The sequence below is a fragment of the Strongylocentrotus purpuratus genome, unplaced genomic scaffold, assembly GCF_000002235.5.
Source record: "Strongylocentrotus purpuratus isolate Spur 01 unplaced genomic scaffold, Spur_5.0 spur5_scaffold_21, whole genome shotgun sequence".
Lineage (NCBI taxonomy): Eukaryota > Metazoa > Echinodermata > Echinoidea > Camarodonta > Strongylocentrotidae > Strongylocentrotus > Strongylocentrotus purpuratus.
The window spans coordinates 34,885,646-34,892,966 of NW_022145607.1; positions in this window are offsets into that span (position 1 = coordinate 34,885,646).

The following is a 7,321-nucleotide window of genomic DNA, read 5'->3' on the forward strand; positions in this document are numbered from 1 at the left end:
CAGCCATACAAGATCCTGACGATTCCAAACGGGAACAGGTAACACAACTTTGAATGGGTTGGGGAGGCTATGTCAGGGCCAGTATGCTGGGCTAAGTCTGTCACCAGTGGAGCTTTCCACCATTGGAATGCCTTTCAGCAACAAAACTCAGAATGGAATTTACTACTTTCCTACTGATCCGTCCACACACGCAATCTTTCTCTTTCTATCTTCCTAGCTCCCTATCCTATCCAGCCTGCTCGGGCTGCATTGCTATTTAAAGTTTCAGTGAAAAAATTACACGAGGGCTCGGGTGAATTACCCCCGAAATGCTAAAAAGAGCCCCCGCAAGTCATGAGCCCAAAAAAATTTGCATAGAGTTCACGGCAAAACAAATTAAAGAGTGTTATTTTCATGCAAGTAAGCTTGAAAAGTAGCCCCAGAAATTTTTTAAGTATATTTTTCCCTGTAAAGTTTGTAGAGTTACCGTCCATAGTCCTCCCAAAGTGATGTCAAAGATATTGTTCAGAACTTCAGATTACAACTGGGTAGTTGGTAGATAATTAACATACAATATTATAAGCTTATATTGTTGACAAAATGTTCAGGATTATTTCAGCTTTTATAATATTGACCACTTCAAAATACCTGTACTCAAACTTTTAGGTCTGCATTAGATGCCATATGAATGCCATACACGCCAAATTGTAGAGAGTTTATAATGTACATGTTTGTGGAAATTGTGTTCATACATTTAAAGTAGAAACTAGAAACATCAAAAGTATGAAAGTGGTTATACAATGAACTATTATCACACCAGTCTTGGGTGTAAACCTAGATGTACTATGTAGGCCTACAAGTACATTGTATGTAAACAATGTATCTTATTAATTTCCACCGATAAATCTCATTTAATCATTTAACATGGAACCCCTCTTCCACCTTGACATCTTATTAAGAAAAGAAAGATAAAAACAAACTATTGCTATGAATTATCTTCATCTTCACTTCATGGCTTAGGACTGCAGTCAGCGCTGTGGCAGGCATGGCTTCACTGAGCAAATTGGACTATAGATGCTGGCTTAGGAGAAGCTAATCTCTATCTCTCCGCCCGACCATTATTTATTTGTTGAACTATCACATGGGGATGGAAATCTCATTACACTTGGGTTGGCTGGGAGAGGTGGGGAAAAAATATGAGGCCCTAACACGAGGCCCTAACACACTGCCTTCCCTGAGCGAAGGGAGATAGGAGTGCGAGATATATATCTCTACGAGGATCAACTGTGAAGGCAGAACAATGTGGAAAATTAGAATGGAACTTGGTCGTAAATCACGGCCATGTGGGAATGCGGTGGGGGGCTGATGGCAGGGCTTGTGTTTCTTCCCCGTACACGCACGCACGCTGCCCCGCTTCATAGTGCATGCCGGAAGCCCCCTTGCTACCAAAGACTCTGAATGATAATGGCTCCAGACTGCTTCTGGTACTGACAGGGTTAATATCATTTGAAGCGAGATTGGTGGAAATGTGGCTCTTTAAAGCTCTCTTGCACATCTTTTGTTTTGTGAAAGTTTGAACGGGGCAGAAGAAGTCTCGATTGTAAACACCACATGTCCCTACCCCATTACTAACGCCCTCCCCGCACCAAGTTGACAACGACATGACAATTGACGTGCGAAGAGAGAATTTGGGCCAAACGAGAGGACTTGGAACAAGGGGACGTCCGTCGCAGCGAGTCAGCGGAGCGGATCGTCTTCATTACGATTGCCACACCAGGAGTGGTGCTAAACTGATTAGAATAAGAAGGTTGCATGTGGAGACATGTCCCTGCGGACACTGCAGAGGGCTGGCTTAGAGAGAGAATGGATGAAGACAAACAAGCTAAGCTGTGTACACATACGGGACCACATCACGTAACGACTGTGATAAGGTTCCCTGCCAAGTTCACTCAGTTTTTCAGGGCACCAGGCTTCAAACTGATTTCGACAACTTTAAGATGCTACTCATCTTGTAATGTAGGGTTTCAAATAAAACAATACAAGACAGAAACTTTAAAGACTTTAGATCCTAAGTGACATATGACATTTAAATCTAAATCTTAAGAAGATGATGGCTTTATACTTGACAGCTTGAAACGAGCACAACTGAAAATGCAGTCATGTCTACTCTGTTTAAGAAATGCCTCTGTTGGCAACATGTTCATTTCGAGGGGTGGGGGGGGGGGAGAGGGAGAGCGTTGAGGGGGAGGGGAGAGAGTTGGGGGAGAAAGGTTAAGAAAGGTCTTGAAAGGCAGGGGGCAGTAAGAAAGCATCAGAAGCAAAGGAAGATCTCAAACAGTGGGAGAGAAAATATAGACAGAGAGAGAATAATAGGCTTAATTTTACAAATTGACTCAGAAAGGTTATCTCATTTCGATCTTGCAACTTGCCCATTACAAACTTCGCCCAGACTTGTTAATGTAGTCCCACGTATATGATTTACATGCGGCATGGATCATGGCACTTTGACAAATGAGGAATCCCGACCGACAGAGGGGAGAAGAAAGCCATTAATCACTTCTACGGTTCAATCCAATAACCTTGGCGTAGGTGTACCTACTTACAAGCACGTCCTGGATTCATTTTGAACCCGCTCCTTTTCTTCATCCTCATAAACCATGAAGCTTCTGAAGAAAAGAAAAGAAAAAAGGGCCCTCGCTTTTCGTCTGCAGTGTTTATAGGGATAGTACCATGGCAAATACACAAATTGTCCATGTAGTATGCACAGACACGTAGAGTACTATACAACCTGCTTGTGTACATTATCAAAAAGGGAAAGGACTAGAAAGCCGGCGAAAGAAGTGAGATCTGAATCTAGATCAAGACAAACATACTTCATGGGGATGATTTATTCTGCCATCGGTAATGACTGAATTACTGCAACTGATATTTGCGCTCTCTTTCAAATTCAAGTGACAGTTTCGTGGCGTGCTGGTCCTTCAAGCGGCAAAGTTTACCGACGACCGAACAAGCACGTACCTATCTAATGCTTAACTTTTACGGTTCCTTCTGAATATACAAAAATCTCAAGAGCTTTATGCTTGTATTAATTTGAAAGGTACCAAGTCAAATTTTCAATAAGGCATAATAAATTATATTTGATATCCACCTGAAATCAAAAACTCACCGTCACTGTAAATCAAGTCAACGGTATTGGAAAATAAAAGAGAAAAAAATCAAACCTACAGTAGTAAAAAACAGGAATCGTCCTCCAATATCATAAACATATCATTCCTTTAAAAAACAAATAAGTTTAAAAACTTCATTTGAAATAAGAAGCAAGAAGCAAATTGCAGCAGATATTTTAACACACTGTGCTAGCGTGAGATTCAGAGACTGGTAATATTTTTGAACTACATGTATTATAGCAGACAACATGAACATATATAAATATGCATGTATACCTGTATATACATTTTACAGCAACACACTCATTCAAGATCACCATTCCACTAAATCTTTTCAAGGGAAAAAGGTGAACAATTCCTAAAAATAAATACACCTACAGTGTACATGTGTGTAGCTTGAATCAACACATGATGTGTCTGTGTGTGTATCTGTTTGGAGCCAGAAGGGCATTAAGTCTATGTTAAAATATATGAGTAAATGCCCTTTTTGCTCCAAGAAGACGATTTCATAGGAGGACGGTAAGCTAAGTGAGCTCATTGAGGTGCATGAGCTGCCATACAGTCCAAAGCTATGGGCACTTCACCACAATTTATGGCCACATAACTGGGGGACAGTTTAGTTTATTATGTCATTAGGTAAATCTGTTGCTGATGCTAATGGCTTGGCCACATGCCACATACCAGTCATCAGTCAGGAGGAGATAGTGGAGGGGGAGGAGAGATGAAATGGAGAGGAGGGATGGAGAGGAGGAGAGAGGGTGGGGAGGAGGTGGGAGTAGGAAGAGGGAGGGGAGGAGGGATGGGAGGAGGGAGGGGAGGAGGAGGAGGGGAGGAGGGGAGAGGGGGAAGAGATGGGAGGAGAGAGAGGAGGAGGAGGAGAGGGAGGAGAGAGGAAGAGGGAGGGGAGACAGAGAGAGGGAAGGGGAGAAGGAGAGAGGGGAGAAGGAGAGAGGAGAGAAAGGAGAAGAGATAGTAGGTAAGGGCAGTGAAAAAATAAACGGGGGCTCGGGGCAAAATAGCTCCTGAAATGCCCAAAAGAGCCCCTGTAAATTTGGATACAGTTCAATGCAAAACAAATTTTAGAGTGTTAATTTCATGCAGGCAAGTTTGAAAAGTAGCCCCCGAAAAATAAATATTAATTTTTTCCCTGGGTAAGGGAAGTACTCGTAATAATCGACTCCTCTTCCTCCTCTTCCTCCTCATCCTCTCATCCTCTCATCCTCTCTTCCTCCCCCTCATCCTCTCACCCCCCCCCCTTCCTCATCTTTATCCTCCTCCTTCTCCTGCTCCTACTTTCTACCAGGACACAGGAAAACATCATGGTCAGTCGCAACAAGTACACTTGAACTGAAGTTCCCACTGCAAGAACAGAGACAAATGCAGACTCTTGAAACGTTCCCTTGGAGCGTACCATGAACATCAAATGAACATCTTGAAACAGTTCTGTTGCTAAGGTTTACGAAATAGCAAGACAAAATGTAGAGAAAATCTCACATCTCTCTCTTTGTAATTACTTTTTGATGGAGTGAACGACATTATCCATCTGTGGTCCTGTACTATACTACAGTCTATATGCTGACAAGATGCCACATAATGGAACCAAAAGACAAAATTAGCTTAAGTTTGCCATATCTTTTCAGTAACATTCTCATAACCTTATACCATTTCACACAGGCAAAGAGTTAACATTCTTCTTGCTTTCAACAGATGACTTCTTCTCTTGCATATCTCATTCCTTCAGATGACGGAGATGCGATCTTCTCAATCTCATCTCAAAGCTGCATCTCTGATCACCACTTTGCTGATGAACACTGCAACCGTCATTAAATAATATCCTTGCGGGCATCTGGGCAGACTCATAAATTAGATGCATAAAAGAGCACTAATGAGGCATGAAAAGGCTAACAAAACTGCTCATTATACTCCTTAGTCCCATCTGATGATATTGCTGCTAGAAAAATAATGGCTTTGAAGGACCTCAAAAAATAAGGTAATGCACAAACTTGTAATTTAAAACAAAAACAAAGAAATATTGAACTTATATTTTTTTCATCCAAAGTACAGATGTGCAAACAAAATCCCAAGGTTGTCAGGAAAAGAGATAGCAAATTAATCAATACAATGTAGGATGTTTACTTCAAGTTCGAGGTAACATGCCTTATGGAATATGTACGTCATCATCATGTTGTTTTTCTCAGTGTTATTTTATTGAATTTTGCAATGTGTCGTCACTTATGAAAATAATACAAAAGACAATAACACTAGAAATATGCAAAAATTCTGTTTACTTGATAGGCTGGTCTGCTGTTATTTCAAAAGTGAAGTTGTTGTGAAACAGTCATGGAACTATCTGTACCTTTTACACTACTGTACTTGTACTGCATGCTTAAGTATTGCTTGAAACAAAGTACACACCCTCTAACCATTTCACATCAAGGTCTATGGAATGATACATTCAGTCATGAATGGTGACATGATGTGAGGGTTCCTACTTTTATTTCGAGCAATACTTAGTTCCTGTATTAAAGCACTCGTACAGTAGCGTGGATAGACAGTAGTGCAGTTTACAAGTGACAGTCACGCGACAGACGATTAACTGCCTAAATTCCTGAGGTACCATCCCTTCTAATCTATCCCGGGTGCTAATTAGCTAGCGTTGTGCGCTGAGTGTGGCATGCAGGTTATTTCTGGGGAATAACAATGTCACAGTTGTACTAGCAGCATGAATTAATTAGAAGAGGGCAGCCTACCTACCAATGTGACCTTTGACCTACATGTACAATAACAATACAAATTTTGATATCTTTCTTCCCCCCTTTAGAAAGTTACAAGTTTTCCAATCTATTTTGTTTAACCTACAACATGCTTTAGAGTTTGAATGGAATTTTTTTCCCCTGTGGTAGTGATAGATTGATACATATACCTCTATCGTATCCCACGGTATATAATTCTGGGCCAGTTGGTCGGGATGGGTTAAATATGAACTTCCATTCTGGTTAGATGAATGTATTTTGGTAGAAAAACTTCCTTTAATCTATTCTGAAGATCTATTGAGTAGTAAATACGAATAGTTGAGTGTTTTGGGGTTTTGAATTTATCGGAATTTGATCGAAGGACTCTTTTCTTTCCTTTTTTTTTTGGCTATCAAAGTTACCACAACATAACAAATTTCTGTGAAAGTTGCAGTCGCTGCCAAAAGTACAAATGCTGAGATCCAAATTCAATGGAACCACATCATGCTATAGCTGGGACATTGAACAGATCCCAAGTACCAGACAATGCAACGAGAGCCCTTACTTCGGGTTTGGCAAACTATTCAGACCTCTGCCTGCCTTGAAAATAACGTGACAGAAAGTTTCACTAATGCCAGGTTATAGAGTACAGAGTTTGAATAGAAATTGGAAGTCTATTCCACAGCCAAAGATATAATATCATGTAAAAACTTCATAACTAGAGAAATGTTCAAAAGAACGCAACATGAAGTATTCAGCAACCGCTGCCTTGTCGCCTCATCCTATCCCTCGCTCAAGCATGCATTCCGGGATGCGAGTACGAGGGGGAAGAGGAGCGAAAAATTCAGCGTAGCCGAGGTCAGATAGAAAAGGCCAGGATTTGGAGGGGGGGGGGGGGTAGGGGGAATACGAAACAAAGCTGTTGAGATCTAGGTTGAGGGGGTGGTGAGAATACATGAATGAGAAATCAAGTAGAGGCTCACTTCTAGCCGCCGTGCAAGTGCACTCCAAATTCACTGACCTGGCTGTTCTCTCCCTCCGCTCCCCGAGAGTTTTAAAGGGAGTGGAGAGAATGCGGAATGAAACCACAATTTTTTTTTAAAGGAACAAATTGCTGGTAAAAACAACAGTAATAATTCACTAGAGGACAATCTAATTTGATTTGCTCTACATAGTCAATGTCAGATTGCAGCACATCAATTTGTATGCATCCGTAATTTTCATTTTTTTTATTTTTCATTTTTTAAATACAGCCCTGTACTTGAATCAATCTCAGTAGGCCCACCATTGTACAATCATATGATCTGTTGAGATCTAGAACAGAAGTAATGCCCTTGTTTCTCTTAGCAAACGATACATTGGAGTCCGAACAGAACCAGTGTAAATATCTCATCTTTCTTCTTTCATTACATTTTCTAACAAATTAAAATGTGTGCTAACTTG